The sequence below is a fragment of the Diuraphis noxia genome, unplaced genomic scaffold (assembly GCF_037042655.1).
Source record: "Diuraphis noxia isolate RWA-SAM2 unplaced genomic scaffold, SU_Dnox_SAM2 contig0002, whole genome shotgun sequence".
Taxonomy (NCBI): Eukaryota; Metazoa; Arthropoda; class Insecta; order Hemiptera; family Aphididae; genus Diuraphis; species Diuraphis noxia.
In genome coordinates this window covers 85,944,552-85,971,671 of record NW_028301712.1, presented here as the reverse complement: position 1 = coordinate 85,971,671, position 27,120 = coordinate 85,944,552, and the positions used below count along the sequence as shown (strand labels likewise).

Sequence of the window (27,120 nt, the reverse complement as noted above, 5' to 3'; positions counted from 1 at the left end):
CATTCGAAATGCTCATAATAATATTTATATTATGATATTTTAAACTATACTTAGCTCTCTACTACACTGAAGCTTTGTAAATATAGACCACCCACCCATACATAAGTGAAATAACCATAAAAACAATTATGGGTTAGGCGCCATCAAAGCAGAATAAATTAAAAAAGAACATGTGGATTCCAGAGATATCTAATTTAAATATACATTTGATATTTACGAACAAAAATTGTGTTAATTTCCATGTTAGGATACTTAATACTGATAAAATTATAATGGTTAATTTAATAATCGAAACATTTATAATATTATGATACATTTATACTATACCTAATATACATTTTTTTATATATAAAAAAAACAATACCCTTTGTACATTTATAACTTGCAGGTCATAAGTGTGATATTAAGTTCAAAAGTAATGATAAAATAACTCAAATGCGCTCGCTTGAATTTGGCGTAAAACGGTTGTCGGTTTTCCCTTGTTTTGAGAAATTCTAAGAACTATCTCATCGAAATGAACAAATTTTGTAATATAAATATTATGGCCGAAAAATGTCCACACAAAAATACATCATTTTAAAGCCAATATAGGTATAATATACACATTAATTTAATCACTTCGAGATTAGGTTATAAGTAGAAGTATAAAGTCATTACAAAAGTACAAAATATGATAAAATAATGGACGAAATTTTAAACAATGTAAAAAATGGCGTATATTAATTATATACCCACACAATAGTTATTAATTTATTATAGTTGATAATTTTATTGATAAAGTAGACAAACTATACATAATATATAACATTTTACGCCCCCCCCCCCTTGACATGTAGGCGGTATTTATGCATTATCTGTTAAAATCATGAGAAATTTGTGCTCGTGGTGCGGTCGTACACTAAACTGCGGAGAGCTCTGAGAAGGGCTCTAAGTGTACCTACCTACGTACCGGCCGGTGTTGCTAGCTGCCGCAAGATAGGTGACCACTTAAGTTTTTAGCAACAAATCCTTGCCACATAATATACAACAAGTGTTCCAAACCACGGTTCGGGTGGCAGTAATGTGCTAAACAGTTCCCACCCGTTCCCGGTATATAAAAGGGAAAAAAATTTAAAAAGTTGTTCCAAACCAATCGTACCCAAAACAAACAGCTAATAGACATAGTTGTCGGACTTATGATCAATAAAAAAAATTTAAATTAAATTATTAAACCATTTATCATTCCATTTACAGAGCTTTCAATATTTAAAAGAACATTTCATTACAGTAATATTCAATGTAATAGATAATAATAACTACTTCTGCTAAACAATTATTCTAAAATAGAACACATCGTAATACAAACGTAAACAATATTGTAATGCTTGGAGTTTTGGACTGGCGTTATAAATTATAATTTATACACAATATTGATATTATTTTGATTTATAATAAATAAAACTATTTGTATTATCAATAAATAAATGTACTGATTAATTAAACTCAAATGATTAGATTATCTGTTTAAATATCTATATTAAGAGGACGCCACACCCGCATGTGTTGTCTTCGTCGTACAAGTGCGTAGCATAGCAAATTTTACGCTCAGCAGATCACGTTTATCTCCGTTATTTTAAAATTTAGAGTGAATTGACCTATTATGAAAATTAAAGGCAAGATTATTACCAAGTGCATCTCATAGGCTTTTTATTATATTTAAATTTTAAAGCGAGTAATGAGTATTTTAAAATTGTAAATAATTTTTATATCTAAAAATACTCATAACTCGGCTTAAAATTAAAATATAATAAAAAGCCTATGAGATGCACTCGGTAATAATCTTGCCTTTAATTTTTATAATAGGTCAATTCACTCTAAATTTTAAAATAACGGAGATCAACGTGATCTGCTGAGCTTAAAATTTGCTATGCTACGCACTTGTACGACGAAGACAACACATGCGGGTGTGGCGTCCTCTTAAAGTAAATTTCTTAGTTAATTTTGATTTATTAAGTTGAAAAGTTAACTCGAGAAATCAAAAAGTATTAGATTTTGTAATTGTACAATAAACTATTTACTATTATTTACATTAACTAAATTATTATACTTTATTTTTATGCATAAGCGCATATAGATTAGCTATAACATGATAAAAATTAATTAGGAGGCAAAATTTGAAGTTGCTTGCGTTTGGACAATTTTGACACTTTACCAAAACTTAAAGGCAAGAAAAAATAAATCATCAAATTTAGAGATACAGATGTTTGTTATCAAAAAGATACATTGCACACTATACACAATATCTAAAAAAAAAAACTACTCTAACTGTTAAACTTTAAATATAAATAATTAGTGTCTAATTATGAAAATAGTTAATACCGTGTTAAGTAACATTATTTGTTGCCAAAGCAATTTCGTAACAAGAACATTTTACAATGATTCAATAATAAGTCGTAAATTAATATAGTAAAAAAATATATCGTAAATATTCCACAAGTTGACACATGTTTGACATACCTAGTTATAATTAATTTAATATTTGAAATATACTTAATAAAACAGTTTTCTCATTAGTTTAATAACAGATAGTTCAACTGTACAGGTATTATTTAAGTATTAACGTTAACTTTTTGAAAATCCTTAAAAACACAGGGTTTCAAGTTGAAAAAACATTACAACATATCACACATCTAATCTACGTTTATAATATTATAATTTACCTCGTGATTTACGCAGTATCTAATTTTTGCTTACCATAAAATTTAATTAATTTAATACTTAAATCTTAAGAGAATTTTTACGTGCCATTATAACTAATAAGCACTTATGCAATGTAGGCCAATGAGCTATTGTTTAAAATTGATGAAAAAAAATGTCTTAGGTTAGGTTGAATTTTTTTTAACACAAATCATGCAAACTACTTGAATTAAGAACATCTCGATGTGCATAGATAGTTGTAAATCGATCCGTCTGCTGCCCTCTGGTAAAAGTTTAAAAATGGGTCATTCAGAACGGGTTTATAAAATATATTATCATAAAGACAAATCGATTTCCATCAGTACCTAACTATTTAGAAAAATACCAAATGTTCAAATAATAGTTGAAAATTCCGGGAGTAATGATGTCAATTATACATATACGTATAGCGTTTAAAAAAAAAAATGTTAAGAAAATTTAAAAACTATTTTAGTTGTCTATGAAAAATGCTAAAATCGTCTTAAATGATATTTTTAAGATATAAAAAAAAAATCATTACTATTTTTATCTTTTTTTCAATATGTTAAACTTATGGAAGAACCTACATAGGTAAACCACCGTTGTGCAAAAGTTGATCAGTTACCTCCAAAGAAAACTCTTGGCTACGCCACTGCGTGTTTAGAGAAATACATTTATATAAGTACATTTAAATTCAGAAATATGCATATATATATATATATATATATATATGTACACGTAGATCAAAATATATATGTAAGTTATAAATACTATGCATCAGCGCAAATAGAGATTTGAACAAGGTGGTAGATAAGATCCTGGTTTTTTGTGACTTAATGGAACTTAATTTAAGTGCTCATTTTACACATAGGGGGTGCAAAAGACCCAAAGCACCCCCTTTAGTTACACCAATTATACTGTGATAATTTCGTTTTTTAGGATAATAAGATAATTTATTTGTTTAATTATAATAGATCGGAGATGTTATATTGAATTATGAAATGTGAGATGAAACAAACTAGTTTAGAAAATTACAAAAACTATGAAAAACTATGGAAATATAATTTATTGAATATATTAAATTCATCCCATATAATTATACTAATTCAAATTTAAGTAAAGTCGAGTTTTAAAAAAATACTTTGGAACTATAGGTTAAAATTTCTTTATTATAAACATTTTCACTAGGTATATATTTTAAAAAGCACCTACCATTTTCAGGTTAAAGTGAAGAATTAATAAAATAAATGATACGCTTACGGATATTGAATTTGTATGCACATTTCATATTGAGTAAATATTCAGACGGTGATAAATTTTCGTGTTTAATAAAAATATATTTTTATAATTAATATCTTCAAGTACGACTGTACACTCTGTACGCCCTAAAATATGAATAAATGAATAAAAAAAATATGGAACATTTTTTACTTATCTTGAACAATTTTACCTGTTTTATTTATTTTAAATAATATTTTTTTAACTACCTAATTATTATTATTTATATTATTTTAATAGCAATTTTTATTGTTTCAAGTAAACAATTATCAATAGTGTACGTACAATGTACATTTTGTAAGTAAGTATTTATTTATTTATTTATGAAAATGGAAATTTATTTGTATTTAGACAAAATTAAAAAGCAGTAAAAAAAAATCAAAAATTGTATCGGAGGGAGATTTCCACCGAAATCGGTCGGGATATAGTGTCTGTGATTCGAATGATGCTTGTTTTATTATCAGTTACTAAAGTTATGGAACATGCGTTTGTATAATACCCTCTTACAAAAGCGATTGAGACTAAATTTGGAAAAATTCTGTCGTTAACAATGGTTTTATTTGATTTAGAGATGGAATAATATTGAGAGAAAAACATTAAAAATGTCTACTTTCACTTAACATATCGTCATTAATAACCCAGTAAACAACAATATACATAAAAAGATGAGTCAGCTTCTCAGAACTACTCAGTACTGATTGCACATGATAAGATCTATTAGGATGAATATAAATTAATTAGTCACACGTGAACTCGTTTGTACTTTAGTGCTAACATAGGTTATTTTGAAAATAATTAATCGCTACATTTTTGTTCTTTTCTAATGATATATGAATACTATAGTTATGTATAAATTATAAAAAAAAATGTATTGAGACATACTAATTTTAAAATCAAACGCAGACAAAATTGACAAATTAGCATAAATTAGATACCTAATTAATGTAACAATTATAAAAAAGTAAAATAACCTCGATTCTACTTTTGAAAAATATAATTATTATCTCAATATTTAAATTTCAAAATGCTCTTAAGTATCATAATGTCTTAATAGGACAGCGCAATATTTGTAGAATCTCTTAATCCCACGTGCAACATAATATTAAGACATTATGATTAGATTGTTTTTCATGACATTTGAAGGATCAATCAATAAAATCACTGATTGCAAAATTTATAGAGCAGAATATTTTAGAAGGTATCAACTTTATATTTTATTACCTATTTCGTTGACTTTTAAAATAAAAATAAAGGTTGTTAATTTGAATAGATATTTAATTTTTTGATACAATATTAAAACAAATCAACAATGACTTCAAAGGTATTATATTCTTTAGTTTATATGATTTTGCGTGAATGCCGAGGTGAATGCGTTTTGTTTATGTTCCGCGTGGGACAGTGAGATCATATTATTATAAGCAATGCGCTAGAGGCTAGACAATACACATTACAGTTTTACACAAACATTTTCTGTCACTGTCTTACAAGTGTGTAACATAGCAAACTTACGCAAAGCAGATCAAGTTTAGTTCCGTAAGTCTAAAAATTGGAGCGAATCGACTTATCATGAAACTTGGTGGTAAGAATATTATCTGTGTTTTTTTGGCGGGTTTTTTTTTACGATAATTAAGTTTTTAAGAGAGTTACGAACATTTTAAATTTACGAATTATTACGATATATTATACATGCAAAACTTGGTATCAAACCTAACTATCGTAAAAAAGCACACATACAAACACAGCTAGTGTTCTTACAATTATCCGGCCTTTATTAGGCCGATTCACTGCTATTTTTAAACTAACGATAACGGAGCTAAACGTGGTCAGCTAACTGCTAAGCGAAAAGTGAGCACTTGAGAAATGGAGACATCAAATGTCTGTGCAATGTCCTCTTATAAATTATACATTTGCTTAGATATGAATACGTAAAATTAAAGGTTTAGGTGGTTAAAGTGAATAAAGTAATACCTAAGTAAAATCTTAACTGATATGTCAAATGTGTACTCTCAAATACACAAATCAAAAAAAAAAAAAGCTAATAAATAAACCAATGAACAATTTTAACTGCAGGTCCGTTTTTAGTGATAACTCAAGCTCTTGCTCATAGAACGGATATAAAGGTTGATAGGTAGGTACTCCACCTAATTTTGATCACAAATGCTTTATTAGTTATTCAACATTTATAAATAGAAATTTAAATCATCTGACATAATACAAGTTAAAGTGTAAAGTACCTACATACATTAGGGCATTAGGCAATATATTTCAATTTCCTCTAAAATAAAATATTAAGTTTTGACTCACAAATACTATCTAAGTGCAAAACATCAGATGAAATAATCATTCACTAACAATTGAAGTGGAAGTCAAAACTTATGAATCTAAATGTATGAAAACTTGACCAACAGGAAACAACAAAAAGAGCAAAGAAATAAAAATACAATAAAGAGTTTTTTTAGTGAAAAGTTTATTTCTGAATGTCAAACTGAATGTTTATTATCTGAATTTGTAAACATGTAAATATTTTTCAAACAATATACAATTAATTCTGAATAGTAGAAATTAGATGGCCAGTCAGGGAACATATGGTTAATGTTAATGGAGAATAGATAGACTATCAGATTATACAAATTTTATTAGGTACTTGTATAGGTGTATATCAAATCACTTAATCAACAATACCATTGATTAAAAAATGTTATAAATTATAAATAAATATAGGTAATATTATAAATACTATGCAATGTTATAATCAGTTAACAACTATTACATTTTATAACTATTTGTCTATGCACCTATTGTGAATTATGTGAATACAGTTTACATGACAATTTGTATAGCTTGTTACAAAGTAATAATAGACATTAAACCAATATCGAATTAATAGGTATAGGTACAGACTTATAAGTTAAAATTGTAATTATTATTTTTATTTTATTCTAACAGATTAGATTCAACAGTAAATTATGCATAGGTACATAAATACTAAATTAATTATCTGATTTGGAAATAAATTACTACAAGCCTAGTATGACACTGAATCGTTATAAATGTAACTGAAACAATGATGACTATTAATGTAAATGACTGTTATCAATTTTATGTTTCACAAATCAATATAAACATTTTAAAATTAATTCCAGCTAAGCAGGTTGGTACTTATATCACTATTTATTTTTTTCGGTTTTAAACCAATTACGCCATAGAAACTAGTTTTCTATTACTGCCCAGATGCGGCAATCATTTGTTGATGATAATTATAATATGTAAGTACTTACATTACATTTTGTTGATATCATAACATAAACTATGACCCACTATGACCTTTTGGCCGTTCTTTAAGCATTTAGTGTTAAACATTTCAATTAATAATACATTAATATTAATAAGCTTACAAATTATACTAAGTTTATACCTAAATTAATTTATTGTACAAACCAACTATCAACTATTTATTTATTATATCAATGGATAAAATGGATTTTCAACTTTTTTTATAACATTTTGTAACAAGGTAACATTGTCTGTGTGGTAAATAAAGAAATAAAGGGATGTCTCCTCATATTTGAATCATATTAAAAGATGATAGGTAGTTAATTAAACCTATAATATATATAAGTAAATATAACTACTTATCTTTCTATAATTCATTTTGTATTTAAAAATATGAAATTATATTAATCAATATTAAAGTAAAATTAGTAAATATTAGTAAATTAGTTTTTTAACTACCAATTATTAAATGTTTTTAATACCTATTTTAAACATTAAGGTAGATTATACTCATTATTGTTAATATCTCGGTTAATATAATGCATAAAATAGACTAGGTACCTATTGTAGTCATAATTGGTATTTATCTGTGTTGTGAATATTTTAATATTAGATCCACAAGTGATATGATTTTAAACCCAATATTAAATAATAACAGGAAAATGTAAGTAAATATTAAATTTCACAATTAATAATAATGTGGTGATTTTAAAGTTATTGCGTACAATGTCAGTATTATTAATGAAGATAAATATTTGAACATTTCATTAGCGATATAATTTATTCGTAATTTAGGTACAGTCTTGAAAGCAAGACAATTAATAGGTCATAAGATTTCTAGAGTAGTATTCAGTAAAATACAGTTATACCTACTACTAACCTACACTTAAACAATGTAAAACTATCTTAGTACAGAGTTTTAAATTCATCAAATCATCATCTTTATACGCTGATTAAATAAATACTACAAATCACTGTATAGGTACATTTTTAAATTTAGAAAAGCTATGTGAGTTTATAATAATCATCTAATGTAAAAAAGCGGATAAATTAATGTTCAGATGCCTACATGCATAACAAACAATAATAAATACAATTAATATTGAACTAATTTCAATAAGAAAAAGAGAGTGGCTACCTAAATAAGTAATAATACTGATAGTGACCGTATCGGACTATTCGGTTGTATCAATTTATCATTAAACGAGGAATAGACTTTGGGCTTTCAATAATGATCATTCAACAAAATGAGATTAAAATGCATCAATATGATCCACGACATTGGCCACGATGTCTAATTCTAATTATTAAAATAATATGGACAATAATATAGTTAACGATAAACGAATAAGTGGTGTTTTCGCACATCCTTATACACACCTACTCGAACGCTCCAAAATATTATTATTATTTTAAAGTGAAACCTATTGTGGGCGACAACGGTGGTGAGAGCCATTGTACGCTGGAGAGATGGGTAGGCTGGATCGTACATATGGTGCGCCACCACAGTGCCCCCGACAACCAGGACACCATCTGGGAGTCCCGTTAGGGGATTAAGGACCCGAACGGTCACAATGCAAAACCGTCGGCGGGCTAAGCGCACGTACACGCACAAACACACAATACGCGCCTCAGGCAAGCAGCTGCGCGTACGTAGGGCCCCCGAAAATTGGGCAACAAACAAAAACCTGGTAGAGAACTCTCAAACAAACTCACCTCCGATGAAGACGAAACGCGGAGACACCACCGCAGCTCGGAGGACGACGCTCCCGACGGTTCACCAACCGTAATTGGAACAGACTAATCCGCACGTACAACACATCGCGCGCGTCGCCGCGGTCGGTCGGGCCTAGTGGAAAAAACGCACCGCGCGCACACACTCACACTGACACACACACACGCGCGCGCACAAACGAGTAACTCAACCGACGACGCGATCTCACACACACACACGTCTACGATTATTGTAGAAATTAAGTACTACAACGCGGGCCGGTAAATCGGGCGAGAAGTTAATCAGCGGAAAAAAAATCCGCACACGCACGCCCACTACGCTAGCGGACCGGACCACTCGAAGACGAGACGAGTCGCGAGAGGGCCGAACGAGATCGTCACAAGACGACGACGAGTGAATGAACGACGACTGACGAAGTGACGACGGTGTCAGCAAGTCCGGACGGTGTGTATGCGACTCTGCCGAGTTGACGAGTGCCGAGTGGAGAGAGATCGGCGTGCGGCGTACGGGCGGCGACGGCGGCAGTGCGTACGGTCTCCCGCCCTCCGGCCCAGTGCTGCCATCCGACGGCCGTGCCGCACACTAAGTGTGCCAAAGACTGACGATAATCGTGCGCCCGTTACGAACCACTACGCCACGCCGCGGCCGTACGCGACGAACGATGGTACACACTACCGTCTCTACCGAACAATATTGTACCGTACAGGGTACAGCACCCCAAGACGACGACGATCCGGCGATTGGTACATCCAGATGGTTACTATAGTCTATAAGTTTAGACAGTGCAGTGGTATTGTGACCGGTGTTTACCAGATGCAATTGTACCCTAGAAATGCTTTATAACTATGTGATTTACATATATTTATATATATATAGGTGTATGCTAATTGTTTACTAAAAAGTGAACAAAATAATGTGATAGGGTTTGACATTTTGTCACCACTCCACTGAATAAGTATAACTATTATATTTTACGTTTGTGTTTAAAATTTGAATACAGTGTAATATATTGAAATTAAATGATTTTATTTTTCATAAACGTATCTAAACTCTAATGTAAAGTAAGTAGAATAAGTAGATACAGAAAAGAAAGATAAAACATTAGCAGGAAAAAGTTTTTTTTTTACATCGATGTGTTTAGTGTAGACATTTAAAAATATCGTTGTTTCCCTTTTTAGTCAACGGTCTAAAACAATAATCAATGTTTTAATACTTATTCAGTTTTACTCCTTTCTAAGATGACCTCCTCGGATTGTTAGTCAGTGATGACGTCACCACATCGTTGCGACCGACCAACGCTGCGGGAGATCAGCAGTAGTAAAAAGGCCGTAGATAATAGGTACGATTTAAACCGCACCACCGTCAATACCGGTCAAAAACTGAGGAATTTACTATGCAGCACCTATCTAAATAAACATACTTCAGGCATACAGTGTAATACCTACCTATGACCTACCTGCTATACCATGTCCAAAGATATATCTTCACACAACGTTATTGTACATAACTTACGCCGAAATTACCTAAATCGAGGGTGGTAAAGGACGAGGGAGCATACTACTACGTGTATAGAATTCGTTTATCGTCGTGCCCGTCGTGGTATTTTAGATGGAACGTCGATTTTACATTGGTATCTGCAGGATTAAAGATATATATATTATATATATACAATAAACATTTGTATTGTATACGTATACATAATATATATATATATATATATATATATATATATATATATAATAAATATCGAAGACCACGAATATATATATATAGTCGACATTTTTGGCGTCAAACGTGTGAACGCTTCGTTTTTCACGCCAAACGTAATGCGGTTACATGTCATCCGCCGAGTTCAGGAACCCTATACCCAATCTCAGTGTTTGCTGCTATAATATTATACAATATTATATATCATAATATTTATAATACCAGGCTACAGATCTGTTATACACCGTGATTACATTCTACCTATATTGTATTTAGAATCCATTTGCGTAATCTCCGAGTTGTCAAAATATTTTAGATTACCCACTAGTATAATTTTTCTTCGCCGTTCTCCTGCAGTAGCGTTTTTTAAATAAGGGTGTATAGTTGTATTATAGCACGATAGTTATCAGTACGTTTTTTCAAAATGAAACCACGGGCATGATGGCTATCTACCTCGCGTTCATCGATCGTATTTAGTCCGATGTCTAGAGAGCTCTTCATTTAAGTATAGACTACCGGTACACATACTTAATAATGAAATAGGTACCAATCTTTAAAATTGGTAATTTTAAGTACGGGTACCAAAACCATAAAAATATAATATAATATTGGCAAGTGGTAAGTCACGATCCTCATGAAGAAATAATTGAGTATTTTTCCTTGAACATAAAACGAGTGGTATAGTAGACAGATCTGTATTAATATATTATTTACTGTCTGAGTATAATCTAAAAGCTTTCAAGCAACCGACAATTTTTAGTTTTACTGCTGCCAAAGCATAACGAAATTATCTAAACAAATAATACGAAGCGACGATAAAGCACAATAGTAGGTATATATAGGTACCTCGGCACTTCATATTTGTATAAAATGTAATACAAACATAGTATGTAATAGTACATTACTAAAAGAGCTTATGTGGATTATTTTATAACATATAATCGTTTTACCTGAATTATTTTCAAACGTATATACGCAAACAAATACCTACGAAACACACGTCACAACATATTGTTATGAATTCACTATAAATTTCAAATAACAGTCGTTGAATCGTATAACACAGGCGTATAAAAGTCTGGAAATGTGTATTTATTTTCGAAAAAACCTGTGAATTACATTATAATAATATATAGATTACAATTTGTGTACGTCACAAATCATAAGTACCAAAACAACCCAAATTGAAGGATCCGCGTGATCAAATGAGAGTTTATGCACTTTGTTTGATGAGCAGATTGAAGTGCCAAATACATTGGTGCGTTTGTCAATCTAAATTGACAATATTATTGATCATGGATGAAGCGTATATGGTACTTTTACATTATACATTGGCGCCCATTCCAGCGGTAATCCAATATGAGGAAATGGTTTCGTAGGATAGGAGATGAGTGATGGTAATGAGATCATGAGACTCGCTATACGTACATAATATATAAGATGTCAAAACTGGTCTAGCAGGAATATCGTCGGAGTGCACATCTCTTTCCTATAGTCAAGGGCGCGTAATATTAGTTATGTTATCGTCAGTAACAACAAATTTAAAACTAAGAATAATTGTTAATGTGCCACCAGGGCTGGATTAAGGCCCAATGCCGCCATGGAGCAAACATTTTTTGCCGCTCCTCCAGCCACCACCCCCTCCACCACCACCAAGGTAGCCACTATACGATGCAACACATTTTTCCAATAGCTCATTTGAGATTGTATTTCTTCTTGTAAAGCGTGATCAATAACGTCTTTATTTTTAGTTGTTCTTAAAAACCATTTACGGACATTTGTATTATGAGCTACACTTTTCTCATGTTCATTGACTAGATGATGACATTTTTGCCAATTTGTAAACCCAAAATTAGGATCACTGAAGGCGTGTTTATTAGTACCAAAAATTAAACATTGAAAACAATAAAGCGCATTTTTAGATTTTGAATAGAGAAGCCAATTCCTTTTTTTGCGTTCGCCATTAAGAAGACACCTTTCAAATATGTCATATGGAAGTTTTCTAATATTTTTTCCGCATAAACGTTTTGTACTTTTAAAGTCAATATCAATCAAATTAACAAAAGGCGGATTTTTTAACAAATAGTCAATTGTATCAGAATCTAAATTCCATTCTGCTGGATCTGACCCAGGAAATTGTTTTGATACGGATACATTTTTTGAAGAGCTGGTAATAAGTTCTAAGTTAGGAGACGGAATTTCATTGTTTTTTTGTTCATCAAAATTATTAGTTTCAGCTAATGAATCAATAATAGATAGACTACTCATCTCGGTAATGATTCGATAGCGGTATATAAAAGTACATAACTACAGATATACTTAGTAGCTAGATACTTCAGTTTGTCTGATAAATCCGCTACAAAATGCCGTATAAGAAAATATAATCAACATTTCAAAATAATATTTTCTTGTCTTCGTATTTATATATTCATCTTATTATTGTATTATATAATAGCCAATAAGTCAACAGAACATTAACATGGTTGACAAGTGGCAATAATAGGCAATAATATAAAAAATATACAAACGTTACAAACCAATTGACCCTATTGCCTATATTAAAAACAACAAATTAAAACTGTGTATCTTTAAATATCAAACAGAGACCTAGCCATGAACATCCAATTAAAGAACTATTAGAAAGAAAAAAAACATACACCAGAATTCAGTCTTATAGTATTAATAGTAAAAGCTTGCACTTGAAAGTTGAAATTAACAATATGGACGTGAAATGAAGTTATTATTATTAACATTGGCACAACTATAACAATAAAGATGAAATGTAGCCATATGTATATATTTATAAATTAGTGTGTTAAAATGTTGTTACTACGTAGTATTTATATTATAGTTTTTTCACGAAGTAAAAATATTTTAGTTTGCATAAAGGTTACCATTGGTTGCTTGAATAAATAAAATAAAATAATGTAATATTTAAGTTATCACTTATCAGTTATTGTTCAAATGTACAACCAAATGCAATGTCCTTATGTTTGAAGCAATGAAGCTTATATAAGTACAAACTCAAAAATTACTTGACCAACTTTGACTAAAGTTTCAAAAAATTTTATTATGTAGATATCAGAGTATACACAATGTATAAATAGATATAAATTAACACCGGATGATGACATTACGTCGTAATGTAGTATAATTTATTAAAACAAATAATAATGTTATCAATTATAAAATATTTGTAGCTAATCTTAATCTGCAGTTTATAAACGTGTTTGCTAAATAAAACAAAAATTATTAACACTTTATGAAAATGATAAGATACTAATATACATAATAAAATAAACGAACAGAAAAAAGATAGGAATTGTGCCAAATATTTAAATTTACTTAATTTTTTACAACTGATGATTGCTGGACAGAATATAGTAGGTACATCTGTACATGGCGTATGGAGTTGACGAATATTTAATCATTGTATAGTATAATATACTTGACTAGTACCTATATAAACAATATACATATATATTATATTATCACCTTATTTGTATTACAATTATATTTTTACCTACAAAACTAATATTTGCTTCATAAATCATCAATGGTCAGCCAAAGCTTTTAGAGAATACTAAACACCTAGCTTCCTACTGAAATAGGTACTGAATAAAATAAATATAGACTATATTAATATTATAGAGTATAGATAATATTATTGTATTTGATGAAATGAAACATACCTAATGTATAATAATTATTATAAAATCATATACCTATGTTGTGTTTTTTCCCTTCAATTTTCTTTGTTGTAAATAGATGAAGGTAGTAGGTACAATATAATAGGTATCTAATTGTTATTTATTACAGCATTATACCTACATGAAAGTGTCAGTGTATTTAAATTTTAATTATGTGTACACAGAACACGCATTAATTACAGACTATACCCGCCTATTATATTAAAGGTGTATACTGTATACAAAATACTAAGAGTTAATATAATGTGTACCAAAAAAAAATTTAATATTTTATTACAATTTTAATCATATTAATGTACCTCCTTTATATACAATTTAATTAATTAATAATTATTAATTACTAATTAGTAATATTACACTTTAGAATAACGCGTATTTACAAATAAATCATTCTTCATTATTTATTTTAATATTTAATTATTCCCATTATTCATTCTTATTATAACCGGCATGCTAAAACCACGAGAATTGCTATTATCGTCAGTCATTGTTATGTCACCATTGTCACCCTACATGGCAGTCAACCTGTTTTAAATTAGCCTAAAATATAGATAATCTATTATCTATATACATTCTACCTACTGGTAATTTGTCATAATCATTACTTTACGTCATCTATAAAAAAAAAATAGTATACAGAATAATTACTAACATAGGGCATAGGAACATCCCATACACTTTAAGTCTTTAAATATATTTCATAAGCTACAAATAAAATTTAGATGTACTCATGTAATAAAATTTATGTTATATACGGATATGGATATGGTAAATATAATAATACATTATATATTAACACCTCTATTAAAAATTATAAAATAGTTCGCAAATTATTGTAAAACACACTTAATTTATGTTTACAAATTTCAAATATTTAACTAACATAACTAAATTATGTAATTAGTTACATTTAAAATATACATATTATGTTCAATTTAGTTTTCTTGCAAGTATGGTACATATTATATAATTTCATTCCACCTAAAATGTTTTTAAACATGTTCAAGTTATAAATTATAGTATAAAATGTATGTTTTTGTGCACAAAAAAAATATACGAGTATCATACAAGGGTTACAAGGCTATTATATTAATTTTACATGTACACTGTAAGGTAAGGTTTTTATTTTATTTATTAATACTATACACAATCGGCACAATAAGGAGCTCATTGACAGAAGGAAAATTGAAAATTTTGAATGAAGAAGCCACACACCGATGACACTTTTGTCTTTTAATTATTATTATGGTAAAGTAAGTTAACTAAATAACAACTACTTACCTAGTACCTACCTACTGATAGCTTTTACAGAAAATAGAAATACGTTATCTCTCTACTACAATTTTATAAGTTTCTCATCGTTCGCATTTCGCGCCGATTGAATCTAACAACCCATTTTATTTTCTCCTAGTAAACCAGATTATAATTACTTTTATAATTATAGATAATACATTTGTTCTACTTTATTCATAATTATTATTTAAGACGTACAATATTATGTACTACATTTATATCGTATTATTGTATATACCTACTGATATTTTATGAGTACAATATACAAATTGCAATAAATGTTTACATTTATAACATTTAATGAAAGTAGGTAAACGCAGAATGCTGCCGCTAGATATTAATATTAATATTTAATATTACACTGAACAGAGTGTAATGCATATCAACATTATAGTTGTAACGTTGTAAGTTTTTATTAATTATTTGAGAAAAATATAAAATACAATATTTGGTATAGCTATATACAGTTAGGTAGTCAATTGCATAATATATTAATAGGTACACTTTTTTTTTTTTTTAATAAACCGTCAATTGAGGGGGGAACCGTGTAAACACTATAACTTCTTCAAATATATTTATACTCCTAGATAATTATAGATTTAAGTCATGACAATATATCTAGTATATTCAGGAAAAATGAACACATTGTTAGTCTCAAAATTATTGGATACGTGCCTGAATAAACACCGAACTTCTCTATAGTTACGTTAGAATAATACGTTCCATTATAACTTTTTGCAGATTAAAGCGTCTTTCGTCACAATTATTTAAATTACAAAACTCCAAATAAATTCTATTTATGTAAGTAGGTACTCTGTAAAAATTTAACTTATCATTGGAAACGCAACCATTTTGCGAATTGCATAATATAGCCATATTATATAGTTATAGGTACTAATAACTAATATGTACTTATATTTGAATTATGCATAGATAATATTATAAAATCAAATCTAATAAATCAATAATGTTCTGAACGGACAAATTATTTGCGAACTATAGTAAGTATATAAAATAAATGAAAATTAACTGCTTGAAAACAGAAAAATTATGAAATAATTAAAGGTACAATACAAAAACCATATCCAATTATAAACGGAAATTGAAAAAAGCCGCACAAACTATTATAAAACAAAAACGTAGTATTACGATAATTTCGTTATAATAATTAAAACACGTGAAAATGAATTTTGCTGGTAATGGTAAAATGATTAATTTCTATTTTTGAATTATATAATGCGTGTTGAACTTGAATTAATATGTATCAAAAATAATTCAAATATGACATTAAATTAAAGTATAAATAGGTACTACTATACTAAGGAGTAGTGATTAAAAAATCTCAAAAATTTAATCTAATTCAAGAAATTGTTTTGAGGAAATTTCTGATATTTACCTCCTATATCGTTACCAGGAAAGTATTATACATTTCAGTATTTTTTGAATTAAATTATAAATAAGAATTGAATACATTTTAATGTTGGAGTTTTGTATATAAATAAATAATAATAAATATTAGATTCAACAGAAACAAATTTTTAACAGCTAGGTAGGTATTGTACATACCGAGTGGACATATAATATGATGGTTTAAGATAAATAAATTTGAGTAATTTATAATTAGTAAGTATAGTAAGAAAAAAAATTAAAAATGAGTAAATATTTATTATATTATTAAAACCGTATTCAAAAGAAAGTTTTTAAATGAAAAAAATGTTTTATTATTATAACAATAAACGAAGATCTTATATATTTTTTTAAATACGATGAACAAAAACGTACAATTTAAAAACGTTTTTAATTTTGGAATTAATTATGTTACATAATTTATGTATATAATATATATTAATATATGAATTAATAAGAGTGCATATTATTATGTACTATAGAATGAATACATTTGCCAATTAATATTTTAGTACAGGTACTAGGTAAAAGGCCGGTATAGTATACCTAAGTATATGTATCTACTAGCTTTAATCTAAAATAAAATAATAAATTGTATATAATAAATGTATAAACATTAACCAATAATACTCAATAGTCAATAATTAACCCATAGTTAATAAATTACATTAGGAAAATAAAAAAACATTTGAAATAGTTATAATTCAGGTAATAAATAATAATGCGTATCCTAAAAACTTGCATATAAGAATAAGATATACCTATTACCCTAATATATAATACTTATTTTAAAATATTTTGTAATGTTGTCGTTATTCAATGCTAAAAGGAATTTAAAAAGCACAATGCACATAATACATAATAATATAATATTTAATTTATATAATTTACTTATTGTTCAATTTTATTATATATAACAGATTGTAAATATAAAAAAAATTATAAAACTCAAGGACAAGCATCACTAATTTACGAATGATGAATAATAAAATATATATATAATAAAATATTTAAGACAATTCAAATTAATGTGATTTATAAATACAAATAATATTCAAATTTCAATTGCCTATAGTTCTCTACGCTTTTACCTATATATATAATTTGGCGATTTTCACGAGTTAAAAAATAGACAAAACATACCACCCGCACCCACCTTTTTATATGAAAATAAAATAATTTATTAATCGGCAACGTTGTCGAGAAGTAAGTATTGGTATTCGTCTTTTAAATGATTTAATGAAAGTAACTAAATCGTTATTTTAAACCAAGAAACAGAGATTAAATACTTTAATAACATACCTATCTAGTCAGTAAATAGTTTGCAGTAACATGTGTCAGGTACCTAAATTCATATTATACAGACTATAATTGATGATTTTTAATCTTTAGCACGTCAATATACGCGTCGTTCAGTCGTAACTTTTTATTTGGCATTATACGTATGCTTCGCCCGGATAGACCAACCACAGTTTAAAACAAAACGTTATACCATTTCATACTATGTCCTTGGCGCTCATAAATCATAATTATTCTTCAGTCACTCGTTTTAGACGAAATAATGACGATTTAAAAATGATGTATTGTATTATTTAAATTGGTTGGCTACTATTATATGTATTATAAATTATTACATTTGTTTACATTTCAATAATTTAATATATATAATGTATATACAATATACATATATTTCAATAATTTAGACTATCGATGTGCCCCATTGAGTCAGTACTAGAGAGATAATAATATACAATTATTGTGTAATACTATAAAATTAAAATATCCGGCATGCACTCGTGGGGTGTTGTGCTTGTGTTGCGTGTACAAATTAACGTGCATTGGTCAAATGATTGTTTTATCTCATCAGTCGAATTTCGTGCGTACATTGAATTTTAAAGTCCGCTTCCTATATGTTTTAAAATAATACTGTTGACTATTCGTTTTTTTTTTGGCAGCTTGCCCGGTAAATGTTTGAAAAAATATTCAGTTTTTGTATTCCACATAAATTTCAGCTTGGAACAAGCCATATTGGAAGACCTGCAGCTATATCGGAGAACTTATAATGGTAGCCGTCTGCTGGAGAAGAAAATATGTTTGACTTACCTTCCGAAGATTTACTATCCACGAGTATAGTGTAAAAATAATTTTTCGCTCCAGTTCTTGGCACATTACACTACACTATCTTAAGTCTTAACGCGTTAATTGCATATATTCCGTTTAAAATCTTTGAATTATAATTATTAACCACGATGATGATCACCGAATGTCGTATAAAGCCACATGTAGATATAATAAAATGCATAGAGGATTATAAATTGTACCGTTATACCTCCCACACAAGCCCACACGTAATAATATTCTTACACATATAATATTATTAGGTTAACTTACTAATATTTTTTTTTTTTTTTAGAAACTGTTTTGATAAACGCATTTTTTGACTTTCTCAAATCTTGATATTTTAGCAGCCATGGATGTTATTAGGCAAATGCTGCAGCTTTACGACGTATATACTAATAAATTAGGATTGTATAATATCATGATATAGTTCATAATTAATAAATATTACATTTATCTGTTAAATTTCATCTAGTAAGATATATATTTTTTTCTTTAATTTTATAAATATTAATAGTTTTATTTATGGATATTATATACCTGCAGTGGTTCTAAACGTTTTCATATTCACGAAATACTCACAATTTTATAAGATTTGACGTATCACAAACGTAAAATAAAACAGTACTTATATTTATTTATTATAAATTGTATTTAAAATTACATCAAATATAACAATTGGAAAATCCAGTATATCACTCGATAGAGAATAAAATAATTTTATAAGTAGTACAAGTTTAAAGACGATGAAACAAAATTCTTCTTTTTTATAATCGTTTCTTAATTTTTTTTTAATGATTTTCAGATTAAGGAGGAATACTTAATCTAAGTTCACTGAACACCTTTTAAGAACCACTGATGTGTCGATATAATATGTCTGCACTCTTTAGTCTTTACTCTTTAGTGTTTTTAAAATTATAATAATTATAGACAAACAATGTATGACAAAGATGTATACCTATACCTACTATAGTGACTACTATATATAATATGATATACAATTATAGGCTATTATAATGTTAGATATATACAATAATAAATCATAGTTTCTCAATTAAGTTTCCAACTATTATTTATTATTTTGAATACTTTTTGATCAAAAGTTGGTATAAGATACATATTAATTTATGTATAAATAATATGTTTAAGATTATCATGACGCATAGTCATAAAACACTTTTAAAGAGCTCTTCCAAAAAATTATACCAAGATAATATTATAATTATTATTCATGATACTGTGAAATTATACTCATTGTAGTGCGTATATATAATGATAATAATAGGTGTATACACATTATGTATAGGCATATGTAATTAATAATATGTATTTTTTTTTAATGTTTACATTGCGAATGCCGTGATGTTTATCGATTACTTACATAGTTGCACATTGGTATAGATGATTTTTGAAAAATGGGAAAGGAATATCCGATTATCCTTCTCGAAGAAATATTTTATGATTGCATCGCACATACATATATATACACATACACACACAGTTATAACTACTTTTATGTCCTATGTTCAGAGCTTGGCCAGATATATATTCTTGTATACGTATATTGTATATCTATAAGCAATGCTCGACACGTATACACAGGTAAATATAATGTACCGACCATTTCCGCCTATAGCTGCACAGAAAAAAACCACCATGAATTACAATATACACTATTATCGTTATTCATTGATTGAAAGGTGAATATTAATTTAAAAATAAATGTAAGCACTTGCCGTTTTTTCAATCATTTAAATTTAATAATAGGTAGCTAGTTCATTGAAATATAGAATACGACCAGAACATCTGTTGTTGTTACATGTATAGGTACATAAACGACGCGTTGAACCGCAGAAGATGTATTTATTTATATACACAGAGTGATTCATCAAACATGTTCACCTCTTTTTTCCTTTGACAACTTTTTCAAATTTCAAATTATTTCAGGACCAGGCGAACTTGTAAAAAAGTTGTTATATATAGTGAATGTCAATAAAATAATATCAATTCACTTTCGTAGAAAGTAATAATATATAATAAATAATAATAATAATAATATACATTTTTTACGCTTCTCGAAACACGTATCATAATCCGCAATTTTTTTGTGTACAGCTGCAAAACCCATTAACCAATTGTTAAATACGTTCAAGGCATTAAAACGTGGACTGAAATTCTCGCTTGTAATTTAATATATATATTATAACCAGGGAGCTTAAGGCCGCTATAAATCTCCACATCAACCAGGTTTATTTTAGCCTATATATATTGCATATATTAAAATAATAATTTTACAAAAACTCTATAGAGCTATAAATAGCTCCCCCCCCCCCCCCCCCCCGATCATACAAAATACTTGACTTCGCCACTAATTATTATATGTATATTATATTTATGCCGTACAAAATGTATAGCTAATATTTATTTATTTTTAATTCGTATAAGTGTATATAGAAGACTTGATGAAAAACTTTATGCACGAAGTCGATGCATGAAAGCATTTCGTATTTGGATGTCGATGATGGTGAGACAATACTTCGGTGTGAGGTCATTCACTGAATTTATGCAATTTTGTTAGGTACCAAAAATCCCGTTGAACGATTATTATTGCAGACAATCAGCTTTCGGAATATTTGCAGGATTATTTCCGGACCAACCACCTGCATCATATACGTGGCCCCAATCACGACCACACAAGGGCTGCCGTATCCTGTACCGGTATCATTTCCGCTTCCGACATCCTACACCGTTCAAAGGTTATCGGCCCTTGCGACGCCAGCAATGATGACGGACACCTCTGATCTCATGTTTTCATGGCGCTGCGCCAAAAACGTTATATATCGCATTCCAATCATAACAGAAAAATATTCAAATCTGCGGTGTTGAAGTCTGCCTGGGATGGAGAGCTCGAGATACAGATTTTGGCGAAACGATGTTGTACAACGTTGTAAACAAACTATTTAAACATTATTGGTCTTCGGCGCAAGCAGATCGATCTTGCAGTCGGAACTGCAAGATAAGGCGTCAATGATGGGCGAAGAAAAAGTATGTATTAGTACGTTAATAATACCCTCAATTATTCTCAATTCGGAAAAAAATATAATTTTTTATATCTAATATATTATGTATAGAAACAAATACAATTCCATGATATTTATTACAAAATAAAAATAAAGTACTTAACTATTTTTATTCATCGTGTGTTTTTCGTAAAATATTTTAGCTATAAGTGTGTAATTATTTTTATATCAGCATTTAATTTATTATTAGAACATTTCTCTTAGTAAATTATTGCACACAAATTATTATAGTGCCTATTCAATAAAAGTGCCTAGTAATTTAGTGACGTATATATTTAAAACTGATTACCTACCCATATTGTACATGAATTTATTGCGACATAATGCTTGTTATAAGTGTTTGGAACTTCGGACAAGTTATTTATTATTTTTAAGTCACTAGACTTAGTTTCAACCCGTTAGACTCCCACTGGCTTGATTCGGTTTCGGTATTCACCAAATTTGATCATTTCGGTTAACTCAGTAAATTTGGTTACATCTGTTAGACCACTAAAAACCGAAATATTCAAAATCAGCCAAAATTATAAAATTAGCGAGTAGACACCTTTATTCTTATTGGTTTTAAAGTTAGGTAAATCAAATTTCTAATTAAATATTCACCGAACCATACGGTTTTTACTAAATGTATATTTAATTTGAATTCTTATGCCTATGTACCACCAATTCGCCAGGAAGATGGATCATGGGCACGCTCTGACCAAGACAAAGCTGAAACGTACGCACGTCACCTGGAACGTGTATTTCAGCCGAACAATATCATCTCTGAACTTGACACAGAACAGTGTCAACCATTGTATGAAATACGCGAAAAGATAAAGCACTTCACACCAATTGAAATTGCAAAAGAAATCGATATGAATATCAATCTAAAAAAAGCACCTGGCTATAACCAAATAAACCCAAAAATATTGAAAGAATTACCCAAAAAGGCTATGATTCACCTAACACACATCTTCAATGCCATCCTGTGGAATACGTTCCTAAACATTGGAAACGAGCTCAAGTAATAATGCTACTTATACCAAGGAAGCCACCTGAACAGGTAACTTCATACAGACCGATATCGCTTCTCCCAAGCTTATCAAAATTATTCAAAAAATTATATTTAAAGCGATTAAAACCGATAATAGAAGCAAGACAGCTCATTCCTGAACACCAGTTCGGATTCCGGAATAAACACTCAACAATCGAACAGGTACATCGTGTCACCAACACGATAAATAAGGCACTGGAAGAAAAAAAATATTGTTGTGGAGTCTTCCTTGATGTAGCACAAGCTTTTGATAAAGTTTGGCACAAACGACTACTTATTAAGTTACGAGAACAGATGCCGCATACTTGGTGCGCACTCATCGAATCTTACCTATCTGAACGTCAGTTCAGAATCATTCACGAAGAAGCAATAACTGATAGGAAAAACATATCAGCTGGAGTACCACAAGGCAGTGTCCTCGGACCTATCTTGTACTTACTCTACACTGCAGATATTCCAACTAACAACTATTCAAAGACAGCCATGTTTGCCGATGATACAGCAATATTGGCAACTGATGAAGACCAGCAGACTGCGACTGATCAACTTCAACGGACAATCAACAACGTATCCAACTGGACTAAGCGATGGAAAATCAAAATTAACAGTGACAAATCGCTGCACGTAAATTACACTTTGCGTAAATATGTCAATATCCCAGTTATTTTTGAATCAACATATCATCCCACAGAACGATTCTGCAAAATATCTAGGAATGCACCTTGACACACGATTAAACTGGAAACATCACGTTCGCCAGAAAAAACTGCAAATTAAAGAGAAATTAAGGAAACTTTATTGGTTGATTGGAAGACACTCCGATCTAGACCTTACAAGCAAACGCCTTTTGTACGTAACGATAATTAAACCAATATGGACCAATGGAATACAACTGTGGGGTTGTGCCAGTAAGTCCAATATTGAGATAATTCAACGCTGCCAAAACATTGCTCTTCGTACTATTGTCGCAGTATACCAGTACGACAGAAATGACATTATCCACCGCGATCTGATGATGACCTCCGTCCAGGACGAGATTACCAAGTTTGCCCGAAAACACGAGATACGCCTAGATCAACACACCAATCCAGCTGCAATTCAATTACTTGACAACTCTCAAGACATAAGGCGTCTCAAACGCCGAAGACCATATGACTTAGTACAAAATATTAGACTAAGACCGGGATCTCTCCACTGAGAGTGATAACCCAAACACGTTATTGTATATATTTACCAAAATATTATTCATTAATATTTAGCATATATGTACACCTTTGAAATGTATTGTTAAAGATCACTGATCGTTATAATAAAAGCCTTCTGGCAGTTTACAAAAAATTTACCTGTACAAAAAAATGTTTAATTTTATTAACAAAAATTGATTTTAAAGACTTTTAATTAAGAATCAGATTGGTATTTAAAAAACGTGTTAACCTGTTTGTGCCGAAACGCTTGAGACAAAATATGACAATAGTTCTTACAATGTAATTGTCATTATAGAGAAGACGACTAATACGAGTTTCTAATATCACCCGCGTGCATTCACTGCAGTACTCCATTTAATAGTTACATAGTATACAATCCAGCGACACGGTAGTGTCGCGAGCTAAGTAAAAAAAAAAGGAAGGCGAAGCACTCGACCGTGTATATATACAGAAACCTAAACATTCCCATTTAACACGTGTTAATATTTTGGTATTCTTTATTAAAGGCTGTAGGTCTAATAAATGAACCAAATAGTTAGAATGAGATATCAATCGATCGAGAAAATCATAGGCTACGTGCTTTTATAATTTTAAATAGAATCGGTTGAATAGTATTTTAGTTATGATCAAAAAACTGTGGATATTTAAGTGATCATTTTATATTACTTTCGCCGCCGGCTGCCGTATTAAACGCGTCATGTTGACGGGACGAGTGAGAGGATTCTTGCGACGGCGGCGTGTGTCTCCCACTACTATTGCTTCCCCCCACCGCTAGACACATACAACATACTAACACGCGAACATGGTCCACAATCGCTTATCAGTTATCGGTATCGGTGCATTCTGTTTTCGTAATTTGAATTTTCGTTCTTTCGTCTCGCGTCCTGCGTACGAGCTTGTTGTCGGCGTTATTGTCTCGTGTCCATAATATTATTATTCAATGCACGTGGTATCACCAAACCTAACCGTATCGACTATCTATCATTTTCCATTGAGCATTTTATTGTTAAATAATATATAGTCGTTATAATAATAATTATTATTATAACAGTCTTTATTATAATTTATAATACTTTATTGTGACTGTCTTCATATTTGTGTCGAATTGTGTCTACATTAAAAATGGTAACTTAACTCCAAAAGGCGCGAGATATGAGGAAAAAAAATATCAGGAGTCTACTCAATCTAAAATCGTAGTTGAAAGTTATAATAGTACTACTATTAAACAGTGCAGTATTAACACGGTACATGAAGTACCACTAAAAAGAAAGAATCCAAAATCCAAACAGTTATTTCCATTTTATTAAATATTGAAAAATGTGCCAATAGATCAATTGGTAAATTAAAAATGCCTCTGGTTCAAGGTAGGTGTGCAGATAGAGTATTAAAATGGGTGCTGAAGTATAGGAAACAAAATGTACTTTTGTACAGAACGATATGTTTAAACATCTTAAAAAAATTATAAATAAGACATTACATCATAATAATGGAAAAAAAAATAAAAAATATCTTGACCCTAATAAAAACTAATGATATCTCAACAAAAACACTACGTCAACTCCGTGTAAAAAAACGCTAAGTAAAAAAAAAAAATATATAAATGCAATAAAATGTGTGATATAAGGTGGAATCTAAGTAAATAGTTTAATGAATAAAATGTATGTATAAATAATTAATTCAAATTTAATAAAAATTGTTTATTTATATTAATTTATAATATGAATTATTTTAACTCAAATTGATCCAATTTTGGTTTACTTGGCCGGAAGATTCAGTCTAAAAAATGTATAGCCAAGTACTAATAGTTTATGTAATAAATAATGAAAGCACCATTACAATAAATAAATTGTTTCCGGCTAAGTAAACCAAAAATGGATCAATTTGAGTTAAAATAATTCATATTATAAATTAATATAAATAACCAATTTTTATTAAATTTGAATTAATTATTTATACATACATTTTATTCATTAAACTATTTACTTAGATTCCACCTTATATCACACATTTTATTGCATTTATATATTTTTTTTTTTTACTTAGCGTTTTTTTACACGGAGTTGACGTAGTGTTTTTGTTGAGATTACTGTAGTCTATAATATAGCCAAATAGGTACCTACAACCTGCCTATAACAATATATATTGTAACGATACGGTAAGTCGGTAATACAAAGGCACCTCCTAATGATTATTATAATATGGCACAATAATATTGATTATTTCCTTATTTTTTTTTTTTTTTTTTGTAATTTTATTTAGCTAGTCATGATAGAAACGCTGTACGGCGGTCAAGCTAGGATCGAACAGCAATATAACGAAATAACAATATAAATATATATATATATATATAATATGTACTTGTATATGACGTTTATGAACTCTAGTACTCTACCTACGAACAGTTTCTGTAAAAAAATGATTAAACGACTGCATTTTTAAATGTAAAATTGTAATATGGAATAATAAAAAAACATTGCACCAGAGTATCTGTATTATATTTCGAATTAGAGCTAGTGGCTTTCTGAGGAAGCCTTTGATGATTTGCAGTTATACTCTCAGCCGTAAACTAATAAGTAATATTATAGGT

The 27,120-nt window shown here is 29.4% G+C and overlaps 1 protein-coding gene across 1 annotated transcript in view; it reads right to left on the bottom strand.

Moving 5' to 3' along the window:
* The window catches only part of Cdep (Chondrocyte-derived ezrin-like domain containing protein), a 36,282-nt gene extending 26,826 nt beyond the window's left edge, over nucleotides 1-9,456 (bottom strand). The window contains exon 1 of the mRNA XM_015510739.2: nucleotides 8,962-9,456. The gene's annotated coding sequence lies outside the window, so the exon portion shown is untranslated. The remainder of the gene's footprint in view (nucleotides 1-8,961) is intronic.
* Between the last annotated feature and the right edge of the window lie 17,664 nt (nucleotides 9,457-27,120).